Raw genomic sequence first — 19,443 nt, 5'->3', positions numbered from 1 at the left:
TAAAAAATATTTAAATAGCATGTCTGGATTAGATAGAAGTGTCAGATCAATGAGCATCTCCTGATTTGTCAAGTGGTTATGTAGTGTTACTGCTTGAGAAAATATGCACAGGTGCATCATGGTGGTATAAGGGTGCATCATGGTGGTACACCATGATGATGACATTCAAAGAGGGATGGTGACAAATAAGAATGAGGTGTAATGGCACGTGTGGATGAAAATGCCACCATGAAGCCCATTACTTTATATGCTAACCTAGAAAATAAGGCAAAATAACATTTTCAGAAAAGGAATAATGGCAATGGGTATGTACGTATATTCATAGATAAAGAGAGATAGACAGTGGGCTACAGAGATGGCTTAGAGGTTAAGACCACATGCTACTCTTGCAGAGGAGCTAGGTTCCATTCCCAGCACCCACATCTGGCAGCTCTCAACTGTGTATAACTCCAGGCCCCCACAGGCACTGTATTGACATATATATAACACCCCCAACACATAAACATAACATAAAATAATACAAATAAATCTTTAAAAGAGAGAAAATGTTAAATGTGCAAAAATGTTATTAAGTAGACTGTCTTTAAGAGGATATGTGGATCTGTGTATCACTCTTGCAACTTTTCCAAAAGTTTCACAGATTTTTGTGTGTGTGTGTATGTGTGTGTGTGTGTGTGTGTGTGTGTGTTTTGCAATTTTCTGCTATTGAAATGAATTCACAGGTGAAGCAGTAGGTAGCAGGTAAGGACATAGATAAACATTTTATCTCTCACTGAACTTGAAAAAGTAAAGTTTGAAATTAAAAAAAAAAATTATTGTCCACTTAGTTCTCCAGAATGAAGTCAGCTCTCTTTCAAACAACCACTGAGGGTTATAATGAATTAATACAGAAACATTCTGAGACATCGTTTACTTCTCTTAGCTCATCTGGTCATTGAACTTGGGAACTTGGGTTCTTTCTCTGGACTATAGCTCAGAACCAAACCTGAGACTCATCACAGACCAACCCACTTTCATGAGATCAACCTTTCCAGCCTCAAAAAACTAAGGATAGACAAACCATACCAACAGGAGCCTGTTGTTGACAGGAGCTGGGAAGACTGCAAACCCTCAGCTGCTAAAGTAAAACTGGGAGGAACAGTGTGGACCCCACATGCCTCAGCCAAGACCACCAAAAACCTAATTCAAGTTGGACCACAAGACCCTGGGTTTCCCCTGCACCTAACGCTTGAAGCCAAGAAGGGAGCTTCTCAAAGTGTGGGAATGAGTAGACCTACCCTGGGAGCCTTGGGAAAATAAAGAGACAAGCAAGGTTAAATCTTTCTCATTTATTGGGCGTATGACACATATCTGTAATCCAGGCCCTTGGGGGTTGGAGGCAGTAGGAGCCCAATTTCGAGGTCAGCCTGGGCTCCATAGTGACACCCTGTCCCTCTATTCATACTGGGCTAGAAGCAACAGGTGGGCACATGCCAGCTGTGCTGGCCAACACGTGGCTGTTAGCACTGTTCAGGTTGGATGCCCTTGTGTAATTATACCACATAAACAATTTTTAAAAATAGATTAGAAACTGTAAGTATGGTCTCACAGATTCTTTGGGGGAAACTGCTATAGGGTTAGTGATCTCAACTCTCTATATCTTGCAAAAAAGCCATCAACAGGTGGGCACATGCCAGCTGTGCTGGCCAACACGTGGCTGTTAGCACTGTTCAGGTTGGATGCCCTTGTGTAATTATACCACATAAACAATTTTTAAAAATAGATTAGAAACTGTAAGTATGGTCTCACAGATTCTTTGGGGGAAACTGCTATAGGGTTAGTGATCTCAACTCTCTATATCTTGCAAAAAAGCCATAGTTATTAGACTGGGCTGTGAGCATGTCTGTCCGGGATTGTCTTGTTTGTTAATTGATGTGGGAGGGCCTAATTCACTGTAGGCAGCACCTTTCCCTGTCCAGGGAATCCTGGGCTATATTAGAAAACTAGCTAAGCATGAGTCTGAGCAAGCCAGCCAACAGTGTTCCTCCATGATTTCTGCTTCAAGTTTCTGCTTGAGTTCCTGCTCTGACTTCCCTCAGTGAGGGACCTGTAAACTGAAATAAACTCTTTCCTCCTCTAAGTTGCTTTTGGTCAGAATGCTTGTTTTTTATTTGTTTTTGTTTTGTTTTGAGAGGCAGTCTCACTATATAGCCCTGGCTGGCCTCAGTCTCATAAAGATTTACTTGCCTCTACCTACTAAGGGTTGGGACAAAAGGCATATACTACCATGGCTAGCTCAAGTGTATTTTTCTTAGAGAAAATCATCAAGGCTTTCTTTTCACAGTGATTTGAAAATCATCAGATACTTCTGTCTATGGACAAGCCTTTACAAGTTTCTTTTTAAAAAAATATTACTTGTATTATTTATTTATGTGTATAGGGATTGTGCCTGAGGAGTCCATAAAAGAGGCCTGATTCCCTGGAGCTGGAAACACACAGGTGCTGGAAGTTTAACCTAGGTCCTCTGCCAGAGCAGCAAGTACTCTTGATCACTGAGCCATCTCTTCAGCCCCCTTTACAAGTTTATTTAAAGCAATGTAATGAAAACTGAAAATGAGTTAGTCAAAAGCATCATTTTGAGATGGGCGGTATGAAAAGGTAGACAATTTGTTGATTAGAAAAATCCAGGTATTACAACAAGCTGATGTTACAGCATTTTTAAAAAGGGAATAAAAGGAAAGCGGTCTTATTAGTAGTATTATTGTTGTCGTTTGCCTGAGCTGCTCTACCTCCATCCTCGTTCAAAGAGGAAACAGCAATCTGGTTCTCTCCCTGACTGTACCCTCCATTCCCTGGATTTCCCTGTGCCACTGCTCTTACCCACTCTATCCCCTCCCCTCAGCCTCTCCCTACACTCAGGAGCCTCCCTCAGGACTTGTCTTCACCTCTCCAAGGACTCATTCTCCCATTCACACTCTCCTCACCCTACAATGAGTCTCCCTACATCTTGTTGGGCAGCTCCCTCCCAGCAGACCTGTCTTCCCAGGCCCCTCATTGAGAGGCCCTTCTTGCCTCCTCAACAACCCAATTTCCTCACATTCTATCTTTCTGCTTGCTTTGCTCCTGAAAATTTCATGAACTCCTTGTCCTTTGCACACACCCATCCCCTACTCAGCTTTATTCTCAGAGTCCCAGTTTGGATTTTTTAAATTTGTGTTTGTGTGTGTGATACATATGTGTATATGTACAAGTACACACACTTGTGGAAGTGTGGACAGCTCTCAGGAGTTTCTTCTCACCTTCCACTTTGTTAAAGAAGGGTCTTTTCACACTTTGTATAGCAGAATAGTTGGCCATGAACTTCTGGGTGATTCTCCTGTTTCCAGCTCCCATCTCACTATAGGAGAGCTGGAATTACAGATGTGTGCTACATCTGGCTTTTTTAAAAATGTGAGTTCTGAAGATCAAACTCAGGTTATCAGGCTTCCAAGGCAATCACTTTTACCCACTAAGCCATCTTGCTGGTGCAAACTGCCAGGCTTGGTCTTTTCCTGTTGATTCCACTCTCTGCCAGATTGAGTTTACCTTCCTCCTGCATCCCAGTTGGTCCAGATTCTACTAGTTAAACACCTGTTCCTCTTGCTTCCCATATGCAAGTGACCCTAAACCATAAACATCTTTGTCCACCTCCCCTGGTCTCCAGCCCTGCTCCCTCCTTTGGTTTAGGCTCTGGAAGATCAGTTATTGACCCCAGTCTCTTCCATCTTCCTTCTGTTATGAACACTTCTTTGGAAAAACTATTAAGAGAATTTCCTTCTCCAGATAATTAATTCTTCACACTGCTGGTCCATGTCTACCTTCAGCTCCATATTCTGTGATAGGCCATCACTTCTATTGACCTCAGCACTTGAATTCTGTAGGGAATGACATTCTGACATCTTTAAAAAAAAAATCTCCTCATCTTTCAGAATCCAGCTCCAGGAAGCCATCCCAAACTCTCCAAAGCAGCGTCAATGATGAGATGCCCTTTGTCCTATTCAGGAATGCGTGGGCTGTGATGATTCACTTACCTGTCCATCTTCCCGCTGGTCCATAAGCTGATAACTTATGCATCACCAAAGGCTACAACAATATCTTTACATAGGCTATACATGCTCAAGTAATGTCTGAAAAAGGAAAGCAGTCAAGAAAGGGATTGCTTTCAAACAGGGACAAGGTCTTGGCTGATGAGAAGGAAGGAAAAACTCACATTTAAAAAAATAAGTCATCATCACAACAACTTCTTGTCGTTGGAGAACTTCAGTGCCTCTTGCTAGCCAATGACAGCAGGCATGGTATCCTGTGCCTTCTGCATCTGACCTACCCTTCCCTTCCTGATGTCATGACCCTCACTCTCTTCCAACAGCTAAAATGTGGACTTTGGTCAGATCAAAGCCCAGCCTGGGAGAACCTTTTGCATTAACCATTCAGCTTTCTTCTTCCCTGAAGCCTTCCTGGCCTTGAGCTTCAATTCACATCCCACTTTCTCAGCAGAACTTCATTAACTATTTCAACCCTTAAAAGTTTTGTACTGTTGACACTTACAGCACTTAAGATCTTATCTTGAATTTTATAACTTTAGTTGACTTTATTACAGATGTAATACACTTAAGAGAAAATTCGTTTAAAAGTTAAGCAAAAGAAAAATCACTTGTAAGCTCTTCCTTTGAGAAACATTCTGATGCTATGTTTAAATTCTTTTAGATCTTTTCTGTGTATGCATAGGCAATATTCTAGCAATGAGATCATACTGTATATTGTTTTTCAAACAGAATAATAAAACATATCAATATACATACTTCTTCAAAATGATTTCTGAATCTACCCCATTTTATATATTTAACCATTTATTTAACCAGCCTTCCACTGAGAGAAATTTTTATTTTTCCATTTTCTTTTGCTATGATACAAAAAACATCCTTTATAGTTTAAAAAAATTATTACCATAAATTCTAACAAATATAATTTCTATGTATTTTAATGTTCTTGTACTATATTAAAATAACAAAAGCAACTAAATACAAATATAGCTAAATACAAAATAAATGCATTTGTCAACTGTTTGATTTGTATTTGTTTTGCCTGCATGTAATATACATATATATTTGGGCTTTCATTTGCTTGTTTTTTTTGTTGTTGTTGTTTTGGGTTTTTTGAAACAGGGTCTCATGCAGCCCAGGCTGTTCTGGAACTTGCTACATAGCTGAGGATGACCTTGAGATCCTGATCCTCCTACTCCCAAGTGCTGGGATGACAGGTGTGTGCCACCAAGTCTGATTCTTGTTTCTGTTTGTTGTTTTTGTTTTGTGTTTGTGCTTTTTGTTCTGGTTGTTTGTTTTTCTATATATATCCCAAGTTATATATGAACTCACCATGTAGTCCAAACTGGCCTTGAACTTGTGACAATTCTCCTTATTCAGCCTTCCAAGCGCTGGGATTACAAATGTGCACCACCATGCCCAGTTTATGTATAGTTTGTAAAGTTCATCAAGAATAGGGTCAGCCAGACATGGGGGCCCACACCTTTAAATCCAGCACTTGGGGGGCATAGGTAGGCAGATCTCTGAGATTGAGGCCAATCTGGTCTACATAGTGAGTTCCAGGCCAGCTAGAGCTACAAGGAGACCCTCTCTCAAAAAAAATATAGTCATATATTTTCTAACATTTTATCTCACATCAGCACAATAGATGCTCATCGTGGTAGTTGATCATCACTCTTAACTTGACTGGATTCAGACTCATCATGGAAACACACCTTGGATGTGTCTAGAGACTTTCCAGAAAGGTTTAGCAGAAAAGGAAAGACCCATGGTAAATGTGGTGGCTCCACTCCTTGGACAAGAGACTGAATACAATCAAGAAAGCAAGTGGAGAACCAGAATTCACCTCTCTCTACTTCCTGATAGTGGCTGCCATTGTCACTAGCACCTCACTGTCCTATCACTATACCTTCTGTGACTGAAAAAAAACTCTTTTTTAAAAAATGTTTTATTTTATGTGTATGAGTGTACTGCCTGCATGTATGTGAGTGCACCCATGTCTGTGCAATGCCACGGAGGTCAGAAGAGGGCTTCAGATTCCCCTGGAACTGGAGGTAAGGATGGTTAGTAGCCGCCATGTGAATATTGGGAACCGAACCCAGGTCCTCTGCAAGAGCAGTCAGTGCTCTTGACTGCTGGACCATCTCTCCAGCCCCAAGAAACCCTTTTTAAGTTTCTTTTGTTGATATTTTGTCCTAGCAAAGAGAAAAGTAAATAATAAACGTGTGCATGCCCAGAATTAGTTTACGTCACCTAAATTTTTAGATAATAGTAACATTAATTCTTTAGTATAGAAATGTCTTGGGTCATTTCCCTATAAATGATGAGGTAAGAACACTTCTCCTTAAGGACCTGAGATGCTCTTTGGGAAAGAAGAGTTGAAACAAAAAAAGATATATGTATGGTTCTGTAAGTCAAACTCACTGCTGGGAGGTGCACGTGGCATCCTATTCCCTCCTCCCAAGGTCCTTGCCAACAGCCTGAGAAAAAAGAATCCTCCAAACCCCGGTTTGAAGAATCTTAAAGAGTTTATTGGACTTGCTAACTGAGCTTGGGGTACAGGTTTACTAATAGACAAGCAGGCACTGCCCCCCCGCCCCCCAACAACCATTGACAGCTGAGGCCAAAAGTCCACACCCAGACATAAATCCTGTGGTTCTGGAGTTCTGGACAGCCTTACAAAACAGTGAGAGAGCCCAGCCTCGTGGTTTTCCCATAGCCCCGCCCCTGAAAGCAGCTATGGTCAACTGATTGGCTGGAAGAGGGAAGGGGCGTGGCTTCTTTGCAGAGCACGGGAAGGAGGCAGGTCCATGGCTTGTCAACACAGGGTCAGAGGAACATCTTCTGGTTCACAGGCTGAAAGAGAGGAAAGGCTATCAGCCAAATTTCACAACCACTAGAAGTCAAGTTTGTGTGTGACCCTAATCCCCCTGGAAATCATAATTCTCTCTAGTTGAAGGAATGCATTCATTATTTTTTGCAACATGTGAGGTCTGGGACAATGAGAAATAACTCTTAGCAGCAGCATATTCATAAAGAGCCATCAAACACCCTCCAAGGTCCTCTGTGTTGCCCAGCAATCCTGTTATATCTCTTGGCACTAATACTTTTCTTTTTTCCCCCAATTCCCACATCCTGCCTTCCTCCATTATCTACTGATAAACTCATTTCATAGTCCTTGTGTGGAACGAGAGCCAAATAGCCCCACAGACGTACTTCACAGACTTCACAGAGCCTGCCTCTAAAATTCCTACTGGGAGGTGTAAACAAAATCTGGTCCCCTCCTCCCTTGGTCCCTACAACAAACAGACGTACAATTTGCCAAACTGTAGTCGGAGAAACCACTGAGTTTACTGGGCTTACTTACAGAGTAATGGGTGAAGGTTTGCGTACATGAGTGTGGGTGCTCCCCTCCTAAGGTCCGGTAAAGTCTTCATCCCAGTATGGATGGCAACTTCCCCACAGCTGCACAAAAAGGCAGAGAGTACCTCCCCTCTTCTTCCTGTTTATATACCCTTAGCCCCTCACGCTCTAGGCTCTAGGCTCAACTGGTTGGTTGGGAGGTGTGGCTGACTGTCCCTGCCTTTCCTTTCTTGTGGAGTATAATAGTCAACAAGTCTTACCTGTGATGATCCCGGGCAAGCCAGTGCAACCAAGCTTGGGAAGATGGTGTCTATCCACAGTCTGTCTGTTGGATAGTCCTATACAATCCAGGCTCCCTCCTAGCCCATTTTCTGCCCATTGCTAGAGATGTACTGGCTCTATCTTTAAATAGATTCTGATTCAAGAATTTCACTGTAGAAGTCATCCCCTCTGTCTTAATATCCAGTTTAACCCCTGAAGGGATTATTCACTTCCAGTAAGCTCTCATTTCTTCCCTAGCCTTCCACTCATTCTTCCATCTCCATTCATAACAAAGTTCATTTAAAGACTGGTCTACACTCTTCCACCCAAGCCAGGGTTCATTCCATTGTGCCAAGAGCTCCAGGTCTATGAATGTAAAAGTCAACATGGGTGTTTCCCCCCCTCTCTCCCTCCCTCCCTCTCTCTCTCTCTCCAGCATTGGCTCAACTGATCACTTCCTACTTTTCAAATTGTGCTCTTTCACTTGACTTGGCTTCCAGAATGCTGTACCCACCTTTCTCCTATCCCCTTATGGCTGCTTCTCAGGCTCATCTGTTGGATCATCTTCATTTTCTTCATCTTCCTTCTCTCTTAATATTGGGTTGCTTGAGGTCTCTCCACTCTACTCCTGCCCCCTCCCTCCTCTCTCCTCCCCTCTTCTCCTTGCTCCTTCTCTTCCCCTGCCATTAACCTCTTCTCTTCTTACTCCATGTTCTCAGATGCCCTATGGTGCTGTCACACAGATTTTGATCTCTACTCAGAACATCTTTCCTTAATTTTAATTCCTGTATCTTATCACTTGCTCAACTTTCCACTTAGATATCTGGTAAGCATCTAAAATCAACTACCTGGGCTTTCCCTACGTGTTCACTCACATCATATTCCCCTTGTCACTAAACAGAATCTCTATCAACTAAGTTGCTCAGGTGAAAATCCAGAATGTCTTATGACTCCTTTTCTCCCACATTCCACAGTGGGACCATCAGCAAACTATCTTACTTTGTAAATGTATCTAGATCCCAATTATGATTGTTATTCTAGTCTCTGTCCTATGTCAACAGCCTTCTACCTGGTCTGTTTTCATTCTTGTGCTCTCTCCACCTAGCAAACAGAATGGTCCTTTAGAGTTGAGACCAGGTCATGTCTCTGCAGAAATCCCTAAAACCTAAGAGGAACATCAACCTGCATTTGCTTCAATGTCAGACATTAAAATGCACAACTTGCCAACATAGTGTGTATATGTTCGGCTCTTTTCCTTTCTCCATCCCCACTGCAATCTCATTGGAATGAGGGCTGAGGCTTGGTTCTGCTCCTGACCTTATCTCAGCTTGCAGAACAGCTTTTATCATAGAGAAGGTGGTCCAACAACTGCTGAACAAATCATACTCAAACCTCTAATCCCACTATTCTCCCCGAAGTTCCACCTGTGCATTGCTGAGCAGAGGTTTTAATGGCTTAGATATGTTTCATAACATCTGGTTTGGAAGCAGTAAACACTGGTAATGCCTCTGAGGCATTCACCCCACTGAGAATTCTCCTTTTTAGTGGAGCTTCCTTAGGTAACTTGGCTCCTCTTGGCTTTTTGCTATTCCTCTTAGCCTCCTACATCACTTTTGAAGGATTCAAGGAATCACATTTGAAATTCTGCCTACCGTATTTCCTTAAGAAAAATCACCATGTCTTCTCAATACCATCAGATCCTGCATAGGATGCTAGGTGGCACAAAAGGCTGATTTTGAGACTGCCCTCTGTCTTCCTTTCCTCATCCCTTTGCTTGTTTGCATACCTTACCTTTTTCTCTTTTATTTTATAAAACCAAGGTGATGTCTAGAAATGAAGCGGGTTAACTTTGGTGTCATCGTATGAAGCTATTCCCACTCTCCTTGGAAACCATACCATGCATAGAAGTGTATCTCAGATAAAGTGCATATTCAGGCTCAAAACACACAGGTAGTCATGGAAGGAGGGGAAAAAAAGTGTATCAGAAAAGATTGGCCATTCCAGGCATTGGAAATAAATTGACCTCTATTCAGGTTGCTGGCAGAAATCTACAAAGACAAAGGCCTGCATCTGTTTCCCATTGTAAACACAGTCCAGAGAGTGGCCTACAAGCAGAGTGAAGGTGCTGAGGCTGTGCACAGCCTGACCTCAGTGGCAGTGCTGGGGAAAGCTCATCCGCCACTTGACTTACCATTCCTGTTTCATGTAGCTCTGAGTAGGGCTTTCAACGTTTGATTCCAAGAACCTACTTCCAGCTACTGAAAATAAAACAACTAGCTCCCTAGTAGACTTCTTCAAGCAACTGAAGGACAAAGGTTTTGTCTTCTTCACACTGCGAAATTTGATTTAAGTTTATAGCCTAATAGTTTTCATTCAATCTCCGTGGAAAGAAAATTTCATAATGCAATCTCTTGGATGTGCATTGCTGCTTTTTTGCTTACTGGCTGTCCTACCTCATACTTGAGAATTTTAAGCCCCCAAAGCTGAGTGTTTGGGCAAGTAGACTAATGAAAAGCACCTACCAGCCATAGTTGTGTCTATGTGAAACTAGGAATGAGGGAGAAGCTCTGCATGCAGTAGCACCTCTTCATCTCCCAAACACTGCTCTGCCCGGCTCCACACAGCCTGGCAGCCACCGACTGCTTGAAAGAAATGGCTTTATACATCTTCACAGGGAGTGATCTCAAGCCTGGCTCTTGTAAGAAAAATGTTTATTGATGCTATTAAAATGCATAAAGCTTTTAACCAACATGTACTTAAAAGAATGAGGACCATAGGAACCGAATTCTCCATGACTGTAAGAAACTGCTTGGGCAGGGCAGGCCAGACTCAGTATTCTGCCAAGAGGTTGGGCAGGAACTTCCTAAAAAGACTGTTTGTCCCAAAGGGAATTAGATCTGAAACAAAGAGAGCAAGGCTGCTCCTGGCCCTGAGACTCTGCCTCACCTGAAAGCCAGAAGTTAGCAGAGAAAGTCTCCAAGTAGAGTTAGACCTACCTCTGAAGGCTCAATAGCAGTCAGAATTAGCTCAGCACCTTCCTCCTGCATTGGGCCTTTGCTTAGTTTTCCACACAGACATTCGAAATGGGGCTTTCAAGTGAGCCCTCAAGTGAAGGTGGTTCAAGCAACACTTTGGATGATATCACAAGTCTCCCAGGGTGACACTTCCCGGCTTCCTCAGCATATGCCAGGGCCCATTTTACAGGGGGATTTATGATCCTTCTCTCAGTAGAGCCAACCAAAGTTTTATAATCTTCATTAAAAACCAGCACCACGTGTAATAATATGGAATACTGCCTTACACAAGGGGACCAAGTTATAGGTGCTTAGGGAAACATGGCTGTTTCCTGGCCCTGGCCAGGGGTAAAGCTGCAGGAACCAGGACAACACTATCACACTATTTTATTGCAAATGTACGTTCAGCTTAAATCCTAATTATTCTCTTAAAAACGTTCGCCGCCATTAAGCCTTCTTCTGACAGGGCAGTCGTGGGACTGCTTAGCCTTAAAGAGCAGCAACACCACCCTGACAGCGTCCACAGGGACAGGCAGGGGACAGTGGATGCAACGGAGGAGGGCCTGAGCACTAACGCTGGGAAAGCTGACTGTCCTTGTAGACTTGGCAATAGGTCGTGTGTGGGGGCTTGGATGCCAGTTCAGTGGAGCGGGCCTTCTGGAAAGGACTCAACAGCGCTCTAGAGTGAGGAGCAATTGTTGCGCAGCCCACTCCTCTCCAAAACGGCCAGGTTAGCCTTGCAGGGATCCTTGGCGCATCTTTTCCTGTCCCTTCAGGGAAACACTCAAAAATTCCAGGTTCCAAGGTCTAAGTTCCCCCTTTGATATAGTGCCACACTGGCCCTCGCCGTTATCCTAATCCCACTACCCCCAATCCCTGCCTTTCAACTCCAGGCCAGACTAGGCCAAACCAGGCGGTCGTCCCCGCAAGGAACAGAGGGCTCTGGAGCCGCGCGGCCGGCACAAAGCGGGTAGATGGGCGGCCGTGGCGGCGAGAGGCGCGCCCCCACCCGCGAGCCGACGACGCGCGCGCCCGCAGAGCCCGAGCCCCGGGAGCGCCATTCGCGGAGCGGCTTACGCTAGTCGCCCGGCGTACGGCGCCCCAGCGGCCGGGGAGGTGCGCTGCCCGGCTCCCGTAAAGTTATTGTGAATGGGGAGCCGGTGACGTCAGCGCCGAATGTCAACAATGTAGCGATTGAGAGTGTGGGCGTTCCGGGAGAGCGCGAGCGGCGCAGCGCGGAGCAAACAGCCGAGCCGCCGCCTCAGCAGCAGCAGCAGCAGCCGCCGCAGCAGCAGCCGTCGCAGCCGCAGCAGCAGGCAACGAGCAGAAAGCAGCAGCAGCAGGGAGCAGACAGCAAGCAGCTACCGCTGCGGTCTCCCGGCCTCCTGCTCCCGCCCGTCCCCGCCCCGCCGCCACGTCCCCTCCCCCTTCCGAGTCTGGGGGCTGCGAGCGTGCTGCCATGTGATGCGCATCCCCTCCGCCAGCTCTCGGTGACCCCAGAACCGCCCACCGCGCCGGCTGCCGGGAGGGGCTGCGGGCCGGACAGCCGTGGAGGAGCGGCGGAGAACGAGCAAAGTTCCCGGCGAGGTGAGTGCCGGGCCGGGCCGCAGAGCGGGGCAAGTTCGCGCGTGGAGCGAGTGCGCGGGCAGCGGAGGTGTGCGGACGCGGCGGGCGGGGAGCCGGGCGGCGCTCGGCCGCTTTGATGGCATTTTCTAGGAACGGGAAGGGGGTGGGAACGGAGCGGAGGACGGCGGCGGGGCGCCCTCCCGCCCGGCTGTTTACGGCGGGCGAGGCGGCATTGTATTTTGCTCGCGCAGCCGGGTGTTTTGGAACAGCAGGGGGAGGAGGAGCAGAGGGTAATAAGTCAGGCGTGCGGAGGGAGGGCGGGCCGGAGACGCGCGGCCGGCGAGCCGCAGCAGCTGTCAGACCCGCGGTTCTGTCCCCGGGTGCGGAGAGGCCCCAGCCCGCGCTCCGGCGCCCCAGCCCTCGCCCCCCACGCTCCTCGGACCGGAGCGGAGAGCCACAGCTCGGTGATCCCGGGGTTCCCCACAACCCCGGCACTCCCCGGGCCCCAGCCCGCTTCCCCTGTTCGTGCCCCCTGTGCTCCCGGAACCGCAGACCACGCTCCCCGGAATCCCCGCGCCCCAGCCGGCCCATCCGCGTCGGGCTCGTGGCCTCTGCGTTGCCCACCGGGTCCGCGCCTGGCTGCTCCGCATGACAGCGCTCGCGGTGCCTTTGCGCTCAGCTGTCAGCCGCCGCCGGGTGGCCCTGGCCACCGCGCCTGGCGGGGCATCAAAGCTCAAGTTTAGGGCTCTGGGACCAGGCAGCTGGGGCCTCTGGCGCAGACCTAGGAGGAATCCCTGCTGGCTACTTGTCCGAATGTGTCCCGACGAGCTCCACCTCTGAGCCCGTGGCTTCTGAAAGGGACTCTCAGCATCTCCCTGTCCTCAGGTCCAGCAGCGCACAGCCACACCTGCACGTGTCTCCGAGCCGCAGGGCTCCACCCAGAAGAAGAGTTTATCAAAGGGACACTTGTCTGCATCTCCCCGCGCCGCGGCTCTCTGTGGATCTCGGGCTTGGCTCTCCCTGTGGGTGTTCAGGAGCCCAGCGCCACAGAGAGGGCGGCGGGCGGCGCTCGTGAACTCCCCCAGGTGCCCGCGAGAGAGGGGGTCATCTGATCGACCTCGGTCCGGGCCAGGGTTTGCAGAAGATGCAGAAGTGGGAGGGCGGTGTGCATCCGAATGGCCGCGCACCCCTGGCCCCCGGGGCATGGGCGCATGGGGTCTCCCCCGCATGCCCTTGCTTGTGTGCAAGTTTGGCAACTTGCGCGAAGTTCCTGCGCGGCTGTGGTCGGCGTGGTTTTGTGTGTGGCGCAACAAGGCGTTCCTGTTGTAGTCCGCCGGTCAGGCACCGCTGTCGCTGCCTCCCGTGGCCGTCGAGAAACCTGAGTTGAGGACGCCCCACCCCCGAGACCCAGCTGCGGCTCTCCGCGGCCCTCGGGCAGCCAGGCGCCACGTTCCTGGGTTTTCACCTTCGCTGTCTAGTGCTGCAGTCTCTCACTCTGTAAATCTCATCTGCTGAGTGTATTTAACTAAAAAGGGTAATTACTTTAGATAAAAAATCCTTTCCTGCTTAGTGGGAACCTTGGCGGAGATGTTGCCCTAATGAGATGATTTTTTTTTCTTTTGTCTGTTTAGAGTAAAATTAGAGATGTTAACTCTGATAACGGTTTTCTCAGATCATTAAAATGTAACTTGTAGGAAAGGCATGCCGAGCCAGCTCTGGCTGACATGAATAGCTAGCTGACCGTGAGCCGCTGCCTGCCACTCCTCTGGCCGAGGGGGCTATTTCCCTGAGGCAGCAGGCCACTTGCTTAGAATGTGAGATGTTTCATCCTGAGGCCTCCAGCGACTTACCAGTAAATGGCCTTTCCCACTCTTGTAGGTAATAGTAAATGGAGTAAAAAAATGACATCTTGTTAGAATTAGTCTTTAGTCTCTGAGAGACATTGCTAAATGACAGGGTTGCAGTCAAATGGCCGTGGCAAAAGGTCTGTCAGGGTTTCTATTATAATTCAGTTTTCCAGGCGTTTATATTTCACCACGCTTTGAATGGCTTCTAGTACGCTGGTCTTTAAAAAAAATGTATTGATTTCCCGCTTTTAGACTATTTGCCATTCCTGAAACTTGAATGTCATTCACATGAAGGAGAGCAGGTACCAGAACCGGAATATGCAACCAAGAAATAAAGTGCTTTGGTTAATATTTTCAGTTTGGATTGTAGGAGGCTCCAGATTTGCCATGTGATCATCTAAATAAGTAAATTCTTCCTCTATCTGTTGTCTGTCCATTCTGCAAGTGGGGGTGAGATGTCAGTTCACAGCATTATACTGGGAGTCCATGAAAATAGCCCTTTCCTCCTGCATGTATGTGTCTTAACTCCTAGCTAAATTATGAGCACTCTTGTTATCCCTTCTCTTTTTATGTTGCATCTCAGAATCTGCCATGGGTAGGGGGGTGAGGCAGAAAGGGTTGGCAAGTCCCCAATTCACTTTCAATACTGCCTGTGCCTGGGAGGAAGCCTTGCATTCTTTCTGTTGAATTATGCCCTTTGACTCCAAATCTTCAGGCAATTCCCTTCTAGTCGCTCACCTCTGGCTGCTGTGAGGGGCTTAATTATTTGCAAACTGCCTTGAAATCCCAGGATGAAAGGCACGGAATAAGTGCAAAGTATTGTTATTCAGATACAGAATTTAATGATCCATTACAGTTCATCAGGAAAATGCACTTTGCAGTGATGGGAGGAAATGTTTCCACCTGATAGAGGGTAATAATAAGTGCTTAAAAGTAGGTTCAGATTACAGATGAGACAATTAACTCTAGCCATGTGCTCTTCAATTTGTTGCAATTTATTTTGTGATCAAAGTGAGAAGCAGAGAGCCAGATGGTCAGGTTCATGTTCAAATCTCTCTCAGGCCAGCCCCTCACTTCTGTGCCCTTGTCTCCACAGCCGATGGGACTTGGTTATTCATTAGTGATTGTGAGCTAGTCCTCAGAATTAGTAATCGAGGCTTCTGTAATGCCAGCAGAAGGGCCCAGGCCAATCAGTTTTGTTGGGAGCAGTTTAATTTTATTTGGATTAGCTCTCACTTAGCACCTCTGGTGTGGGTCCAACCTTAACGAGGAAGAAAGAGACTCTGGGTCTCTTAAGCTCCATTACTGAGCTCCACAGCTCTGGGCTTTGAACCTTAGATTTCAGGGGGATACTGTCTGGTTTCAAATGCTGGCCTGACTGTTGAATGAATGAGCAATGAACGAGTGAGTGCTTAGGTAAATTAGCATCTTGCTGTTTGTGTAGACCAGGGCAGGTGCATAGCTGCTCACCCTTCTGTTCAGAAATATCTTACACCTGCTGGCTCAAATTCTGCTGTTGTCTTCTTGAAATCCTTAATCTTGAACAGGGGATCTTCATTTCCATCTCCCACTGTACCCCTCAAACTACGTCTCTGGTCCTGGTGAGAAGGGTGTAGGATTGGAGTAGCAGGCAGCCACTTGATCTCTGTCCTTGTCTGCTGTTGCCGGCAGGAACGAGTGGGAATGCTGGCTTCATGTTGCTACCTCACTTGCTTTTCTAAGGGAAAATGGATATCCGGACTTGTATGGAATCCCCTGCTCTAAAATATGGCTCACCTTAGAAAAAATGTTGAAGGAGAATGTATATTAAAGCTTGGCCTGGGCCAGTGAGATAGGTCAGGGGAGAAAGGTGCTTGCCGCCAAGCCTGACTAGCCTGATGACCTGAGTTTGATCCTTGGAGCTCATGGTGGAAGGAGAGAACCAACAAATTGTCCTCTGACCTCCATGTGAGAACTCTTAGACATGTACATCACATACACACACAAGTAAATAAATGTAATGAAAATATTTAAAGAAATGCTCAGACTAGTCTGCAGATCGTGTGTTTTCCACCTCAGAATATGGTAAAGCATCATCTTATTGTTTACTAATTTTAGACTTATCTATTCTCTAAAGTCTGATGCATAATAGATCATTTGTGCATGTGTACCAAATGAATGATGTAATGATCAAGAAAATAGATGTGAAGAAATGAAAGTCTAAATCAACTTTGGATCTCATTCAGGGAGTCATACCTTCCTTTTCAACAGAAAATTCTATCTGAAAGGCTAAATAATTAATACCTTCTCTACAGGTAAACAGCCCACTGTTGATGAACTACCCAGCTTCTTTTAAGTGGAATAATTTACTGTTTAAGGCCTACAGACTTATACATTACTTCTGATGTATGAGAGCACCTTCTAAAATGATCAGTTTGATTTATTGACTATTCTTGTTATGCTAGATGGTGCTAAGTACTTTATGTGCACATGTTTCACTGACACCTAGAACACCCTGTGAAGTAGGCTCTGTAGAACTGGGAAGGTCCTGTGAACTTCATCTGAATGCCTGTGTTTTCTGGAATGGCTTTACATAGGCATGTTCAACCTGTGTGGCCCACAGGCTCCTTGATGCTGAGGGTGGATATGAATGCAGCACAACATAAAATCATGAACTTAAAACTTAAAAGTTGGTTTTTTTGTTTTGTTTTGTTTTTTGTCTTTTTGAGACAGGGTCTCCTTGTAGCGCCAGCTATCCTGGAACTCACTGTGTAGACTAGGCTGGCCTCAAACTCACAAAGATCCGCCTGCCTCTGCCTCCCAAGTGCTGGGATTAAAGGTGTACGCCACCACGCCCGGCTTTAAAAGTTTTTTTATTTAACTCCACTGTGGAGATTCTCAAGAGTGAACTTTGTAAATGACAATGTCATACTGCAATGTCAAAAGGTTTGATGTGCCTGGAGGTTGTTTTCCCATGTGGAATACACAATCTAGCCCCAAGTCAATGACTGTAGATTGAACTGTGACATGACACAGGATTGTGACAGAGAGGACGAGGTCCCAACCCTCACATGTTAACAGTACAAGATGTCACATACCTGTCAACTTCTGCAACTTGCGCAACAAAGCCTCCCTGTGCCTCCCAGTTTCTCGCCTTCCCTGTCGCTACAGAAGAAGCTGCACCCAGACACACTCAGAGTTCCAAAGGGCTGATGGAAATCAGTGGAATTTCTGCAGTGAACCAGATCAGAAGGTTTTGGGAGAGCTGGACTCATGTTAGGAAAAACAATACCAAAGCCATGAGAATGAGGGGAAAAAAATTCTGTATCGTCAATGACAATATATGACAGAATATTTAATGCACATTTAAATTTTATGTAAACATTTATAAATTAGAAATGATGTGAACTAAACATTTTGTATATTCAGTAAGATTACACGAATATTACTAACTCATTTTTCCTTTTTGTTTTGTCTAGGAGACATTTAATAGAAAAGTTATTTGTCAAGATCTTTCTTTGAATTTTTTCTCATTTTTCATTTTTTGTTACCTTAAGCTGAAATTTAATCTTAATATCAATATGCTAGTCCCTCAAAGTAGGAACTATTCTCAGAATCTTTACCCCATGACCTTTTCAAGGGCCATTTCATTTCTAAAGAATATGTAAATTGAGCCTTATCCTGCAAGCCCACTACTTCAAAACTCTGGCAGGAATTTTGCCTTTGTCTTTCCTTGAGCTAGTTTTTTTCACCCAAATAATGAATGTCCCCAATCAGAAAGCATTTCACGTACTGGTTCATTCTAGTCTCTGGAATTACAGCCAAGATGCCTCTCAGTCTTCCCCAGTGACTTCATAATGGCAGCCTCTCCGGTGTATTCTCCTGGTTATCTTCCCCTTTGTTCCTTAGCCTGGTAGTGGATTGTCCTTTGCTTAAGAGATGTGTGGTTTTCCTCTGGACCTTTCTGCTTTCCTGAGGACTGCAGGACAACACGTTGCCCCTGTGCAGAAAGCCCTTGCTCCTGGCCAGCTCCCTCCTGGCCCTGTGTCAGTTTTCAGCGTCTCCTTTCCGGAGCATTAACCTAGCCCTCATACCTCAGCTTTCTCCCTAGGCCTTTCTGAGCCTGCCGCTGGTGTGTAGACAGACTCCCTGCTAGTTTCAGAAGCTTTGGCATGTTTGGGTCTCTCATAACTGTGGTCACGCTGCACTGTTTCTTCTCTCTCCACTATCACTTTAGGCAGATGCTTCAGGAGTTTGCTGGGGCCTCTGCAGAGTCTAACCTGTAGAAGCTGGGACTTTCTCAGAGGACCTTAAAGTTGGGAGACTCCAGTGTAGTGATTTCTATTCCACAAACAGGAAAACCAAGCAAGTGAGCATGTGTACTCACTGACTTCCCTAGTGTTCCAGGAGCCATAGATTGTGGGCTGTTTTTATTTTCCTCATAGACTACATTGCTTGTGGATGCTATCAAGTAGGTCATGTGAACAGTGAAAGGAAACTACATTCTTTAGAGGCAGATGCCCCAAGCATTTATTATAGGCATGCACTGAGTAACTCTTAGATGGCAGGTGGCCCAGTCCTGGCCCTGGCCTTCACAAAGCACACCCTGGAGTTGGAAGGATGACAGAGATGGCTAGTACAGGTAACTCATCATAACCTGTGTGTAGGGAAGGTATGCTGTCCTCCACAGGGGACAATAGGGGGCTGTGACTTAGCCAGGAGATATGGGATGCTCCCCGCCCTCAAAGTATGAGTTTTAGGCAGAGGCAGTTTAAAACTTGAGGCTTGCAATTTTCCTCCAGCCTCTAAATCCTATTAATTCACAACTGTCTTTGGCCCTTTGGAGTATTGCATAAATCATGATATCACCCCTGGGGCCATTTTGGCAAATAATGTTTCTTGTATTCAGAGTCCAGAATTGATTTATTTACCTGTCTTTAGAACCAGATAAAAACAGATTTGCTAATTGCCAAAAGTACATTTGTTTTCATACTTGAAAAAAGATACAAGTTAATGTTATTCCTTTGAGCATTTCAGGGCACTTTTGACAATATTTGATTTTTGTTTTGTTTTATTTTGAGAAAGGGTCTCCCTGTAGCCCCAGCTGACTTGGAACTTACTATGTAGACCAGTCACCATATCCAGCTTTTTGACAATACCTGAATGATCAAAAGCTAGATGAACATTTCCTTGAATTAAATGTCATGTGTAGAGTTTACACAAGGATCTTTAGTGAAAATGTGAGTCTAGTCTCTGTATGAAGCCTTGACCTCCCAGAGCAGCATGGCAGGGTATGACCTCCCAGAGCAGCTGATGGGATTTGTAGCACAAGAATGATTTTAGACGACCCTCCCT

General features: G+C 45.8%; 1 protein-coding gene across 2 annotated transcripts in view; it reads left to right on the top strand.

The window, feature by feature from the left end:
• Positions 1 to 12,103: 12,103 nt before the first annotated feature.
• Positions 12,104 to 19,443, top strand: part of Bach2 (BTB domain and CNC homolog 2) — a 388,592-nt gene continuing 381,252 nt past the window's right edge. For both annotated transcript variants that reach the window (XM_008839955.3, XM_029566868.1), the window contains exon 1: positions 12,104 to 12,283. The gene's annotated coding sequence lies outside the window, so the exon portion shown is untranslated. The remainder of the gene's footprint in view (positions 12,284 to 19,443) is intronic.

The sequence above is a fragment of the Nannospalax galili genome, unplaced genomic scaffold, assembly GCF_000622305.1.
Source record: "Nannospalax galili isolate Female #2095 unplaced genomic scaffold, S.galili_v1.0 scaffold1299, whole genome shotgun sequence".
NCBI classification, from domain to species: domain Eukaryota; kingdom Metazoa; phylum Chordata; class Mammalia; order Rodentia; family Spalacidae; genus Nannospalax; species Nannospalax galili.
The sequence above is the reverse complement of the archived record's forward strand: the minus strand, read 5'-3'. Positions and strand labels throughout refer to the sequence as shown.